A 16,083-nucleotide genomic window follows, 5' to 3' on the forward strand; every position below is an offset into this window, starting at 1 on the left:
TTGGGGATCAGACAAATACAACTAACACTGTAATAGAGCTGCAAAAATGTAAGTTGCATAATTTTCAATATGCACAATGTTTTGTAGTTAAGAAGAATGACTAGCCTTTAATTTCTGTACCTTGTACAACATATGTATTATCATATGAGACATTAAAGATTATCATTTTGTTCAGTTAGTTTCTTGTTTTTGTTTTAGGACATTGCTTGCTGAATCAGACTATGAATTCGTAAAGCTTCTGCTTATTATTTCTGTAAGCATGCAATTGTTGCATGATCATGGTTAAATGGTTATTGCTTAATTTTTGCTATTTACTTTATGATTATGATAACATTGAAGATACATTGTAAACTGTATATAAACCCTCCTGTGGGGTTCAAACTTAGGTTGGTGCAAGAACCAAGCTTTCACAGCTTTGCTACTGTATTGCAGTGACCTTATTTAAACTGTCAAATGAAATTTTGATGGTCAAAAAGGGTATAAAACCCAACAGTTATTATACCGTTAACAATTACGGATACCACCGTCAAAAGAACGGTAATGTACTGTTTGTATACTACGGTATACCGTTGGACTAACGGTAAATGTTTGGCAACCCAGCTGCCAGTCATTCTACCGTAAAAATAACGGGAATATTTTTACAGTGCAAACATGCTTTTTTAAGTGAAATGAGAAGTGGAAAAGTTTATTTTTGTGTTCAAAACACTTTTATTTTTCAGGATATCCAACACAAAATATGTTTCCAGGTTCCTACAAAATTTTCACCCACACCCTCCCCTACCCTTATATTAAATTGTCGGTCGCTTCCGGTTTCAGAGAACACGAAATGCAGGCTCAATGACGGGCGACCATGTCACTGACCGATTACATGCCCGTCTTTCTGAGAGGACGCATTGACCCTTCGTCCACTCAATCTCTCCTGCTGAAAGTATGCCAGTCGCCCCCGGCGGGTTGTCAATGGGGTCAGCGCCTCTGCGCGTTGTCCACGTGTGGAGTTCGGCTGTCTGTTCACCCGGTCTTCAGCTGCAAACAATCGGCCGTAACTTCTCGTAATCCCCGATAAGTTGAACCAACTCACGAAACGCGTGTGAGACAATTTGGCGGCGCGCAGAATTTGGGCAAACGTATTTGTGGCGAGGTTTACGCATGTTGTGCACGTGCAGGTCATGACGATGATATTGACAACGCTCCCGTGTTGCTCATAAGACTAAGGTCTGAACATAATCGAGTCTGGGCCAGATAGTCCAGTGATTTACATCATGAGCATCGATCCACGCAATTGGGATCGATGACAAGCATCAACCAAGTCAGCGAGCCTGACCACCCAATCCCGTTAGTCGCCTCTTAAAAGCATAGTCGCTTTTTACAGCCAGCATGGGCTGCTGAAGACTCTCTGAAAGTGGTTTGATAGAAGTTAATTACAAACAAATAAACATGTCAAAGGTAAGTAGAAGCATGGCCAAATCATACATTCCCAGGGTAGAGAATTGGCCAATAATGTCGTAAATTACATGGAGAAAGAATGTAAAATAAATCTCAAGCATTGTCAAAACCTAGCATTGCCACTGGTCAGTCTGCATCAAGGTAAAAGCGCTTCAGAGCAGAAGGTATCGCTCGTGACAAAGGAGTGAATCGCGAAATCGTCCAGTGATCAAATCCCAACTTGACGATAAGGACCAGTGCGGTTCGACAATTTATACACAATTCGTATGTAGTGCGAAAACAACTGCCAACTTTAGACAGTATCTGTGACATGATCAAAACTGATTTGATTTCTAGGGTTCTAGAGAAGCTTATAGTTATGTCTAAGCGATATCCAGCAAGTAATACTACGTTTACAGTATGCTGAAACCCCATAAACAATTAACATGGGATCAATTAAGGAGTGTGTCATTGTGTCAACTATCACCACGTCAAGGTCTCAACCTTCACAATCATTTGATGAATGGCATGACACGATTCATTATTGCTCCCTGGGGTAAATAAAAGTGTTCCATTTTTACAGCAAATAAAATCCCTTAATTGTCAGGTACCTCACATCAGCACGAATTATTATGTGCTATTGAACTCGCCACTAGAACTCCTTGTTAGCCGAGACAGGACACGCATATATCCATCGTTCTACTTGTCGCGGACCACCCGCTACCCCTTTCCTAACAATGGTACGCGCCAGTGGGTTGGCCTCATACATAGTCAGTCATGCGGGGTTAATCGTCAGGTCACAACTCAACTTATCAGCTTATTACCGGTTGTTATACTCACAAGTGACCATTATTGTCATGACATATATAACGGCGAATACTAATATATAAGAGCCATATATATTGTCGTGTTTGCGTAATAGTGATAGGTGAGAAGGGGTCACATACTATGTTCATGCTGCAGGCGACCCAGCTCGCCGTTCCTTTGCGCTTATATACCAGTAAATCAATCTTCTTTATCCAGAAAAAACAGAACGTGCTGATCATAAATTGACAACCATGGGGATGTGCATTTCGTAATAATAATAGTAGCACATGTCATGTAGTGCGTCCAGCCCTTAATTGACTTGTGAGACACTAAAATGTGTTTTTTGTTTAACGACGCACTCAGCAATATTCCAGCTTTATATGGCGGTCTGTAAATAATCGAGTCTTGACCAGACAATTCAGTGATTGACATCATGAGCATCGATCCACGCAATTGGGATACGATATCATGTATCAACCAAGTCGAGAGCCTGACTACCCGATCCCGTTAGTCGCCTCTTTCGACAAGCATGGGTTACTGAAGACCTATCCTAACCCGGATCACGGTTTACTAAAATGTATACACCTGTAGGATGCATTAAAATAGTAATTTAAAACAGTTTTAATGAGAAATACGTTATGACATTGTTTGCAGGTTTTAAAAAAATAAAAAAATAAAAGCTTCTGAAGGGTTGAAAATAAGGATTTTGAAGTTTAACATCAATATAATCAGTGGTGAAAAAAACAGGAACTCGTTATTGGTCATTAAAAAAAATAATATATATATATACCTCTATATTCTCTACTTACATATGGGGGGTATATATTTTAATTTACTGACGAACAACGAGTTCCTGTGAGAAAAAATCCCGAGGGCAAATAAAACTGCAGTGTGCGGCACGTGTTAACCATGCCTGTCTTCCCCTCGTGCGACGGAGTAGTTGTCACGTGCACGGGGGTAATGAGAAGCGTGCACGGTGGGACATTAACCATCCGTACCGCCGGTGCAGCACGCATGTCGGGTTTTTCACGGAAACTATAGGTCAAAAACGCTCGTGGTGCACGTGCGGTGTACAAACACCCGTGTTGTGAATGAAATCGCTGGGTGTCATGGCTGACTGTTCTACGAGCACTCGTACCGTTTGCCCATTTACAACTGACAGTCGTTTCTTTCCTGAACTTAATTTCTTGCTGATATTTTGCCCAAACCATTTTCAGGTATTATCTACAACTGTTGGAGCGTGTATTGATTGTTTGAGTATATGACACTGATTACTTTAGACACCAGTCAAATATTTTAGGCAAGGTTGCAAACATTCGATCTTCAGAGTTTTTGTTCCTTGTTTAACGCCGCACTCAGCAATGTTCCAGCTATTTGACGGCTGTTCGATCTTCTGGGAAGGAAGGTTATTAAATAACGAAGCCCCTGTTTTACTGAAAAAGTACATGTGCCGATATTGTAGGAAAAAAATAATATGTGTTTTCTTCTTGCAGACACGTGTCCTAAGATAACAGTTCGTTTTTTATGTACATAAAAAATAATGATTGAGCACCTGTTAATGTTTGAAAAGGTAATTGAGCTCCTAAACATTACAAAATTATGCTGGTCTCAACCCCCAAATTCCACCCCCTACCCCCGAAACTGTCATGGTTGCTCCCTCATCGTGAAGGCGTGTCACTTTTTAAACAAAATATTCATGGAGTCCCCCACCACAAAACTCACCCCGAAAGCATTTTGCAGGTGAATATATTTGCCCTGACATTCTTCTCATACCTGTTGACATGCAAGCACAATACCTGCGAGATAAACAACAATACGTGATTTTAATCCCTTCCTACCACAGGCCTTCCTTGTCGCCTCCTCTGTGGCCACCGCGCACATTCTTTCAACATACGTGCGTAAAGTGCGTCGTTCCTGGGCAGGGGCCGGTCTCACAAAGCGACAGTAGCACTACGTCTGTCTTAAGTTCCTGTCTCCCAGACCCATGAGATTAAATTTAAAAACGAATTCAACTCAAGTCTAGAATGATAAAGAAAATCTAGATTACCTCAGCTCCCTGGAACTTATCATTGTCTGGGTTCCTTTGAAATTTACGCTTTATATTAATAATAATGATATTTATAATTCGCCAATCCACACCCTAAAGCATGCTCAAAGGGCTGCATTATTACCCTGGTGAATGGATCAGTGTGTACTCGATTTTCATTGTTATCTCCCTTTGGATATTAAACAACCCAAGCTGCGGTCACATTACCATCTCATCCTACCGGGTACCCATTCACTGCTTGGTGAACATACGCACATTTCGAACAAGGTCACTTGCCTAAGGAGACACCACATGTGCTACATGTGCTTCAGTGTGTGGCAGGACCGAAGACGTAGAAACCCGTACGGTCATCCCTCCAAGTACTCCGCGACCAAAGTAGTCTAACTTCACCTGATTTGTGAGTGAGTTGGTTTGGTTTAACGCCGCTTTTAACAGTTTTCCAGTTATATCACGACGTGTCAGCTTAATGTGGGAGGAAAGCCCGAAGTGATGCAGGTCTCAGACGTTTACCACTTCGGTGAAACCCACGAGCACGGGTATGGTGCTGACAAACCTAGAAACATAATCGGGGCGAACCGGGATTCGAACCCACAATCAGAGGTTTCTGGCGAATCGCGGCGCCTTAGACGACTGCCCCCCCCCCCCCCCCTGATTTGTGACCTGTGCGCTGCACACAGGACCATGTGTCACAAACAAAGGTTTGTCTAGGCGTAAGTCCACGTTAATGTACATGGACCCTGCCTCACCCAACCCTGGTCCTGCGTCAGGTGTGTTTGAGGGAGTGAGTGGGGAGCGAGTTGGGCTTTACCTGCATTTCATCAATATTCCAGCAATATCATGAACGGGGGCACCAAACATGGGTTCACACATTCTCGGGTAGGGAAAAGAAACCGGGCCTATGGCGTGAGGAGCGAACGTTTTAACCACCCCTCCTCCCCGGGTGTGTGGGGTGGGGTGTGTGTTCGGTGGGGGGTGGGGGGTGGGGGGGGGATATTTCAAATATTCCTGATTACTGAAACCTTGTATTTGTAATGATAACGATGCTCAGAGCATTTCGGAAAACTCCATCGTCCAGCGTACTACACCCCCGTACTATTATGAATATCATATCACACTGGATAATCGACGCTGCCTGAAAACGTATGTTAGATATCGCGGACGTTGCATGCCTTACAGAAACACCACCCCGTTTGCGATCTATACTACTCATCTTACGAGAGGGATTTTTAATATGCATATCTGATTATCCCTATCAAACGTTGTGTAGTATACAACGCGTACTTATTAATACCAGGAAAACGGAACTAGGAACCAGTGCAAGGACAAGTGGATATTAATGATCTCAATGAGCTTCACTACCCGTGAACATCCGGGGAAGAAAAGGTCTTCAGCAACCCATGCGTGCCATAAAAGGCGACTATGGTTGTCGTAAGAGGCGACTAACGGGATCCCAATTGCGTGGATCGATGCTCATGATGTCAATCACTGGATTGTATGGTTATTTACAGACCGCCGTCATATAGCTGGAATATTGCTGAGTGCGGCGTTAAACAACAAACAAACAAACAAACAAACAGACAATGCGCTTCACATATAGTACCATTATTGTTCATCTTCCCGAGGCAAGAGAGTTCGCTGACTCTAAAAGTCCGGTTTCCATCCTTGCTATGCCGAACTAGGCTGGAACTATTGAGTTTTATTTTGGCTGGACTAACGAGTCTATGCATAGTTCAATCAATATCGTGTAGCGAGGTCGACATCCGGTTCGTCAACTGCCGCGCAGATTTCGGTTGATTGCAGGATTTGTAAAACGTGTACCGCTAACTTGGTCAATAGGAGGGTCATTGAAGGGTCATAACTCGTAAAAGACACTGCATGGTGGTGCTACGATCAAGACCAGAAATTCAAGCCTAGTTCGGCGGGGTGGAAACTGGACTTTTACAGTCAGTTAACTCCCTTGCCTTGGGAAGATGTTACTGTTACGCTACAGTAAGTTGACAATTTGCTTTGATGTGCTGAAAAAGTTTTTTTGTACTATTCTCGTTGCTAAATGGCTGCAGAAATTGCAATTGCAATAAATGTTAGCTCACGCATTCACACATGGAACACACCCTTGAATCCCGCATACCATCCAGTAAGTCTCATTGCTCACCCCTGAATCCCGCATACTGAGCATTGAGAAAAGCATTGAGAAAAATGTGCGTTTGAAAAAGTACAATGTGTAAAGGACACTTCTTACGAACACCATTACTTTTTATTAAAATGTTGAATCTGCGTACCAAATTCAATGATATTTGCGTCCCGCATACCAGACCGATGAATCCCGAATGCCCCCTAAATAGACCCGAAACCCGCGTACCAAGAGAGGGTTTGGCAGCCTCACATGTTGGATTCGAAATTCGAAAGGGCCTTTAGCGTGACGAGCGATAACCACAAGGCTAGCCCACCGCCCGTATATACGGGGTGGTTGGGTAGCCTAGTGGGTAAAGAGTTCGCTCGTCACGCCGAGGATCCGACATGGGTACAATGTGTGAAGCGCATTTCTTGTGTCCCCTGCCGTGATATTGCTGGAATATTGCTAAAAGCGGCATAAAGCCAAAATCCACTCACTCACTATACATATCAGGAGCTGTGGGGTAGCCAGGTGGTTAAAGCGTTCGTTCGTCACGCCGAAGACCCGGGTTCGATTCCTCACATGTGTACCAAGAGTGAAGCCCATTTCTGGTGTCGCGGTGATATTGCTGGAATATTGCTAAAAGCGGCGTCACACCAGACTCACTCACTCACTCACTCACAATACACATCGGCTTTGTCCCCAGTTTTCTAAGGACGCAGTTCTCCCACGGGGCCCGTGCCTTTCCCAGGCATTATAAACATATTACAATTTACAACTGAATACGATATTGCGGATCTCGATGGGGGGTCTTGCTCAGACCTTTAACCTGACCTACGCACGTGGTGACCTTGCCGTCCAGGCATATAAAAAGGGCGTTTAGTCCCCACTCAGTCGAGCGTCACGGGCGTGTACACTGTATGGAGTTTCACAAAGAGACATTCTCCGTGCAGTACAATTCGTTCACATCTAGCACGAATTGATTGATTTTTTAAAGGGGGTTAAATCAGGTAGGGACGTCTACAAAGATCTGTCAAACGAACAGGTGTTGAGTATAGTGAGAATGTAGGCCAAGCATGTCAGACATGGTAGCAGACACACGTGTGCACATAAATGCCAGAACAACTCCTTGAATGAGTCGTGATGTTTGGAATATATACACTAAGTAGTTCGTATCGATATTAGTAGCTGTTGAAGTTGTAGAGGTAGTAGTAGAAGTCGTGGTCGTAGTAGTAGTAGTAGTAGTAGTAGTAGTAGTAGTCGTAATAGTAGTAGTCGTGGTAGTCGTAGTCGTTTTAGTGGTCGTAGTAGTAGTAGTCGTTATAGCAGTGGTAGTCGTGGTCGTAGTAGTAGTAGTGGTATTAGTAGCAGTAGTTGTGGTAGTCGTAGTAGTCGTAGTACTAGTTGTAGTCGTCGTCGTAGTAGTAGTAGTTGCCTTGCTCCAAGATGTTTGAACACACATGCATGTGCTTGACACGAAATTATACTAGTCAGGATCCAAATTAGTTGCTGCGGTAGTTGAGTTAGAAATAGTCGAAATAGTAGAAATAGGCAGATGCAGCAGTAGTAGCAGTAGTAGTAGCAGTAGTAGTAGTAGTAGTAGTAGTAGTTGACCGGGTTAGAATAGGTCTTCAGCAACCCATGTTTCCCGTAACAGGCGACTGTGCTTGTAAGATCGTGTGGTCAGACTCGCTGACTTGGTTGATGCATGTTATCGTATCCCAATTGATCGATGCTCATGATGTCAGTCACTGGATTGTCTGGTCCAATCTCGATTATTTACAGACCGCTGTCATGTAGCTGGAATATTGCTGAATGCGGCGTTAAACAACAAACAAAGAAACAAACAAATCATGTTGCTCATGCTGTCACCCACATGTCTGTCTGATTTCGTCCAGCTGGTGGAACTTGAGTGGGCCCGTGCGGCGTAAAACTAATTATACTCACAGGGGCCGTCAACATATATCAGTTCAATTTCTTCCTACAGACAGAGCCGTTTGTAAAACACTTAACATGTGAGCACGTTCATCAGGTGAGGTTAAATGGGGTTCAACGTCGCGTTCAAGATTATTGCACTTATATAGCGACGTGCATGCACGTGTATGTGAGCTGCTTGCACGAGTCCGGCCTAATGTCGGTTTCACAGTGCTAGCCCACTGAGATGCCATGCAGCAGTTTAACACGGGTACCCCACTCAGACACACTGATGGACTCCCTGCCGACCAGTCCTTGTTTTAGCCCCTTAATGCTGAGAACCAGACAGGGTAACCAGTACCATCTTTTAACGTCTTTTGGTATGACATGGCAAGGGATCGAACCCCCGACCTTCCGCTCTCCGGGCAGACGCTCTATTTACTAAACAAAATTACTGTCGGAAATGCTAGAAAACTGCTTTTTGCCTGTTAAAATCGGATATACTTTTGCACAGACTGTTGTTATTGAAATATCGAATAACTACCGATCGCCCTACCTGTGGTTTGAAGTATTTCAGTCACAAGGAGTCCTGTCGACAAGTTTACAGGAGACAAATTCGAACGTCAACAGGAAGTCCAATGATGGCAGTCTGAAACGGACTATAGAAATATGCGCACGTGACTCCGTTACAATGATAATAATGTAGTCTTCATAAAACATCTACTCCACACACAAAAATCATTTTGAGAAAATTCTAGATGTGCATCTTCTAAAATGCGTTTTTTTGTTAACATTGCTCCGATGCATGGTACATTACACTTGCATAGCCATAACCAAGGTACACGACATGGAATCTGTACTTGGAAATGCATACAAGTTCTTCACACTTTAGAGAGATAGAGGGAAACCATTTATTAATTTTAGATAGGGTGAATTACTGAACCGCCCAAGCTATGGTGTTTTCAGTTCATACCATCAAGTCTACGGTATATGATAAGAAAAAACAAACCAGGTATAGGGGTGGTCTCAAAAACAAAACTGGGGCGTAAAAGGATATAAGACAGCTTTGATTCAGGGTGATTAGGCGTATAGTGTACAAGCTTTATGAGCAGAAGGTAACCCTGACTTGGAGTAGAATTTGGAAGGAATTAAAGATGCAATGAATGTTTCCCGGACTGCACTATTGGTCTCCAAGAGATGGGATTTAGATACACTGCGCGTGGCGATGACCGAGCACTTTTCAGGTGAAAATATTCCATCCTGTCTATGAGGTCACATTATCTCCGGACCATTCACAACTATCAGGGCGTCCAGATAATTTACCTTGATGAATCATTCCACTGACTACATGTGGCTATTGGCAGATGGACAAAAAGCACCCATGGTACCATCAGGTAAAGGTAATCGTGTCATTGTTTTGCACACTGCAACCCATGATATGGGACTTGTTGATGGATGTTTTCGAGGCGAAAAAGAAAACTGGTGATTTTCATAAGGAAATAGGAGGTGATGTGTTCAAAGACTGGTGGGGGGTGGGGGGGGGATATTTCAAATATTCCTGATTACTGAAACCTTGTATTTGTAATGATAACGATGCTCAGAGCATTTCGGAAAACTCCATCGTCCAGCGTACTACACCCCCGTACTATTATGAATATCATATCACACTGGATAATCGACGCTGCCTGAAAACGTATGTTAGATATCGCGGACGTTGCATGCCTTACAGAAACACCACCCCGTTTGCGATCTATACTACTCATCTTACGAGAGGGATTTTTAATATGCATATCTGATTATCCCTATCAAACGTTGTGTAGTATACAACGCGTACTTATTAATACCAGGAAAACGGAACTAGGAACCAGTGCAAGGACAAGTGGATATTAATGATCTCAATGAGCTTCACTACCCGTGAACATCCGGGGAAGAAAAGGTCTTCAGCAACCCATGCGTGCCATAAAAGGCGACTATGGTTGTCGTAAGAGGCGACTAACGGGATCCCAATTGCGTGGATCGATGCTCATGATGTCAATCACTGGATTGTATGGTTATTTACAGACCGCCGTCATATAGCTGGAATATTGCTGAGTGCGGCGTTAAACAACAAACAAACAAACAAACAAACAGACAATGCGCTTCACATATAGTACCATTATTGTTCATCTTCCCGAGGCAAGGGAGTTCGCTGACTCTAAAAGTCCGGTTTCCATCCTTGCTATGCCGAACTAGGCTGGAACTATTGAGTTTTATTTTGGCTGGACTAACGAGTCTATGCATAGTTCAATCAATATCGTGTAGCGAGGTCGACATCCGGTTCGTCAACTGCCGCGCAGATTTCGGTTGATTGCAGGATTTGTAAAACGTGTACCGCTAACTTGGTCAATAGGAGGGTCATTGAAGGGTCATAACTCGTAAAAGACACTGCATGGTGGTGCTACGATCAAGACCAGAAATTCAAGCCTAGTTCGGCGGGGTGGAAACTGGACTTTTACAGTCAGTTAACTCCCTTGCCTTGGGAAGATGTTACTGTTACGCTACAGTAAGTTGACAATTTGCTTTGATGTGCTGAAAAAGTTTTTTTGTACTATTCTCGTTGCTAAATGGCTGCAGAAATTGCAATTGCAATAAATGTTAGCTCACGCATTCACACATGGAACACACCCTTGAATCCCGCATACCATCCAGTAAGTCTCATTGCTCACCCCTGAATCCCGCATACTGAGCATTGAGAAAAGCATTGAGAAAAATGTGCGTTTGAAAAAGTACAATGTGTAAAGGACACTTCTTACGAACACCATTACTTTTTATTAAAATGTTGAATCTGCGTACCAAATTCAATGATATTTGCGTCCCGCATACCAGACCGATGAATCCCGAATGCCCCCTAAATAGACCCGAAACCCGCGTACCAAGAGAGGGTTTGGCAGCCTCACATGTTGGATTCGAAATTCGAAAGGGCCTTTAGCGTGACGAGCGATAACCACAAGGCTAGCCCACCGCCCGTATATACGGGGTGGTTGGGTAGCCTAGTGGGTAAAGAGTTCGCTCGTCACGCCGAGGATCCGACATGGGTACAATGTGTGAAGCGCATTTCTTGTGTCCCCTGCCGTGATATTGCTGGAATATTGCTAAAAGCGGCATAAAGCCAAAATCCACTCACTCACTATACATATCAGGAGCTGTGGGGTAGCCAGGTGGTTAAAGCGTTCGTTCGTCACGCCGAAGACCCGGGTTCGATTCCTCACATGTGTACCAAGAGTGAAGCCCATTTCTGGTGTCGCGGTGATATTGCTGGAATATTGCTAAAAGCGGCGTCACACCAGACTCACTCACTCACTCACTCACAATACACATCGGCTTTGTCCCCAGTTTTCTAAGGACGCAGTTCTCCCACGGGGCCCGTGCCTTTCCCAGGCATTATAAACATATTACAATTTACAACTGAATACGATATTGCGGATCTCGATGGGGGGTCTTGCTCAGACCTTTAACCTGACCTACGCACGTGGTGACCTTGCCGTCCAGGCATATAAAAAGGGCGTTTAGTCCCCACTCAGTCGAGCGTCACGGGCGTGTACACTGTATGGAGTTTCACAAAGAGACATTCTCCGTGCAGTACAATTCGTTCACATCTAGCACGAATTGATTGATTTTTTAAAGGGGGTTAAATCAGGTAGGGACGTCTACAAAGATCTGTCAAACGAACAGGTGTTGAGTATAGTGAGAATGTAGGCCAAGCATGTCAGACATGGTAGCAGACACACGTGTGCACATAAATGCCAGAACAACTCCTTGAATGAGTCGTGATGTTTGGAATATATACACTAAGTAGTTCGTATCGATATTAGTAGCTGTTGAAGTTGTAGAGGTAGTAGTAGAAGTCGTGGTCGTAGTAGTAGTAGTAGTAGTAGTAGTAGTAGTAGTCGTAATAGTAGTAGTCGTGGTAGTCGTAGTCGTTTTAGTGGTCGTAGTAGTAGTAGTCGTTATAGCAGTGGTAGTCGTGGTCGTAGTAGTAGTAGTGGTATTAGTAGCAGTAGTTGTGGTAGTCGTAGTAGTCGTAGTACTAGTTGTAGTCGTCGTCGTAGTAGTAGTAGTTGCCTTGCTCCAAGATGTTTGAACACACATGCATGTGCTTGACACGAAATTATACTAGTCAGGATCCAAATTAGTTGCTGCGGTAGTTGAGTTAGAAATAGTCGAAATAGTAGAAATAGGCAGATGCAGCAGTAGTAGCAGTAGTAGTAGCAGTAGTAGTAGTAGTAGTAGTAGTAGTTGACCGGGTTAGAATAGGTCTTCAGCAACCCATGTTTCCCGTAACAGGCGACTGTGCTTGTAAGATCGTGTGGTCAGACTCGCTGACTTGGTTGATGCATGTTATCGTATCCCAATTGATCGATGCTCATGATGTCAGTCACTGGATTGTCTGGTCCAATCTCGATTATTTACAGACCGCTGTCATGTAGCTGGAATATTGCTGAATGCGGCGTTAAACAACAAACAAAGAAACAAACAAATCATGTTGCTCATGCTGTCACCCACATGTCTGTCTGATTTCGTCCAGCTGGTGGAACTTGAGTGGGCCCGTGCGGCGTAAAACTAATTATACTCACAGGGGCCGTCAACATATATCAGTTCAATTTCTTCCTACAGACAGAGCCGTTTGTAAAACACTTAACATGTGAGCACGTTCATCAGGTGAGGTTAAATGGGGTTCAACGTCGCGTTCAAGATTATTGCACTTATATAGCGACGTGCATGCACGTGTATGTGAGCTGCTTGCACGAGTCCGGCCTAATGTCGGTTTCACAGTGCTAGCCCACTGAGATGCCATGCAGCAGTTTAACACGGGTACCCCACTCAGACACACTGATGGACTCCCTGCCGACCAGTCCTTGTTTTAGCCCCTTAATGCTGAGAACCAGACAGGGTAACCAGTACCATCTTTTAACGTCTTTTGGTATGACATGGCAAGGGATCGAACCCCCGACCTTCCGCTCTCCGGGCAGACGCTCTATTTACTAAACAAAATTACTGTCGGAAATGCTAGAAAACTGCTTTTTGCCTGTTAAAATCGGATATACTTTTGCACAGACTGTTGTTATTGAAATATCGAATAACTACCGATCGCCCTACCTGTGGTTTGAAGTATTTCAGTCACAAGGAGTCCTGTCGACAAGTTTACAGGAGACAAATTCGAACGTCAACAGGAAGTCCAATGATGGCAGTCTGAAACGGACTATAGAAATATGCGCACGTGACTCCGTTACAATGATAATAATGTAGTCTTCATAAAACATCTACTCCACACACAAAAATCATTTTGAGAAAATTCTAGATGTGCATCTTCTAAAATGCGTTTTTTTGTTAACATTGCTCCGATGCATGGTACATTACACTTGCATAGCCATAACCAAGGTACACGACATGGAATCTGTACTTGGAAATGCATACAAGTTCTTCACACTTTAGAGAGATAGAGGGAAACCATTTATTAATTTTAGATAGGGTGAATTACTGAACCGCCCAAGCTATGGTGTTTTCAGTTCATACCATCAAGTCTACGGTATATGATAAGAAAAAACAAACCAGGTATAGGGGTGGTCTCAAAAACAAAACTGGGGCGTAAAAGGATATAAGACAGCTTTGATTCAGGGTGATTAGGCGTATAGTGTACAAGCTTTATGAGCAGAAGGTAACCCTGACTTGGAGTAGAATTTGGAAGGAATTAAAGATGCAATGAATGTTTCCCGGACTGCACTATTGGTCTCCAAGAGATGGGATTTAGATACACTGCGCGTGGCGATGACCGAGCACTTTTCAGGTGAAAATATTCCATCCTGTCTATGAGGTCACATTATCTCCGGACCATTCACAACTATCAGGGCGTCCAGATAATTTACCTTGATGAATCATTCCACTGACTACATGTGGCTATTGGCAGATGGACAAAAAGCACCCATGGTACCATCAGGTAAAGGTAATCGTGTCATTGTTTTGCACACTGCAACCCATGATATGGGACTTGTTGATGGATGTTTTCGAGGCGAAAAAGAAAACTGGTGATTTTCATAAGGAAATAGGAGGTGATGTGTTCAAAGACTGGTGGGGGGTGGGGGGGGGATATTTCAAATATTCCTGATTACTGAAACCTTGTATTTGTAATGATAACGATGCTCAGAGCATTTCGGAAAACTCCATCGTCCAGCGTACTACACCCCCGTACTATTATGAATATCATATCACACTGGATAATCGACGCTGCCTGAAAACGTATGTTAGATATCGCGGACGTTGCATGCCTTACAGAAACACCACCCCGTTTGCGATCTATACTACTCATCTTACGAGAGGGATTTTTAATATGCATATCTGATTATCCCTATCAAACGTTGTGTAGTATACAACGCGTACTTATTAATACCAGGAAAACGGAACTAGGAACCAGTGCAAGGACAAGTGGATATTAATGATCTCAATGAGCTTCACTACCCGTGAACATCCGGGGAAGAAAAGGTCTTCAGCAACCCATGCGTGCCATAAAAGGCGACTATGGTTGTCGTAAGAGGCGACTAACGGGATCCCAATTGCGTGGATCGATGCTCATGATGTCAATCACTGGATTGTATGGTTATTTACAGACCGCCGTCATATAGCTGGAATATTGCTGAGTGCGGCGTTAAACAACAAACAAACAAACAAACAAACAGACAATGCGCTTCACATATAGTACCATTATTGTTCATCTTCCCGAGGCAAGGGAGTTCGCTGACTCTAAAAGTCCGGTTTCCATCCTTGCTATGCCGAACTAGGCTGGAACTATTGAGTTTTATTTTGGCTGGACTAACGAGTCTATGCATAGTTCAATCAATATCGTGTAGCGAGGTCGACATCCGGTTCGTCAACTGCCGCGCAGATTTCGGTTGATTGCAGGATTTGTAAAACGTGTACCGCTAACTTGGTCAATAGGAGGGTCATTGAAGGGTCATAACTCGTAAAAGACACTGCATGGTGGTGCTACGATCAAGACCAGAAATTCAAGCCTAGTTCGGCGGGGTGGAAACTGGACTTTTACAGTCAGTTAACTCCCTTGCCTTGGGAAGATGTTACTGTTACGCTACAGTAAGTTGACAATTTGCTTTGATGTGCTGAAAAAGTTTTTTTGTACTATTCTCGTTGCTAAATGGCTGCAGAAATTGCAATTGCAATAAATGTTAGCTCACGCATTCACACATGGAACACACCCTTGAATCCCGCATACCATCCAGTAAGTCTCATTGCTCACCCCTGAATCCCGCATACTGAGCATTGAGAAAAGCATTGAGAAAAATGTGCGTTTGAAAAAGTACAATGTGTAAAGGACACTTCTTACGAACACCATTACTTTTTATTAAAATGTTGAATCTGCGTACCAAATTCAATGATATTTGCGTCCCGCATACCAGACCGATGAATCCCGAATGCCCCCTAAATAGACCCGAAACCCGCGTACCAAGAGAGGGTTTGGCAGCCTCACATGTTGGATTCGAAATTCGAAAGGGCCTTTAGCGTGACGAGCGATAACCACAAGGCTAGCCCACCGCCCGTATATACGGGGTGGTTGGGTAGCCTAGTGGGTAAAGAGTTCGCTCGTCACGCCGAGGATCCGACATGGGTACAATGTGTGAAGCGCATTTCTTGTGTCCCCTGCCGTGATATTGCTGGAATATTGCTAAAAGCGGCATAAAGCCAAAATCCACTCACTCACTATACATATCAGGAGCTGTGGGGTAGCCAGGTG

The sequence above is a fragment of the Haliotis rufescens genome, unplaced genomic scaffold (genome assembly GCF_023055435.1).
Source record: "Haliotis rufescens isolate VD_foot unplaced genomic scaffold, xgHalRufe1.0.p SCAF_6, whole genome shotgun sequence".
NCBI classification, from domain to species: domain Eukaryota; kingdom Metazoa; phylum Mollusca; class Gastropoda; order Lepetellida; family Haliotidae; genus Haliotis; species Haliotis rufescens.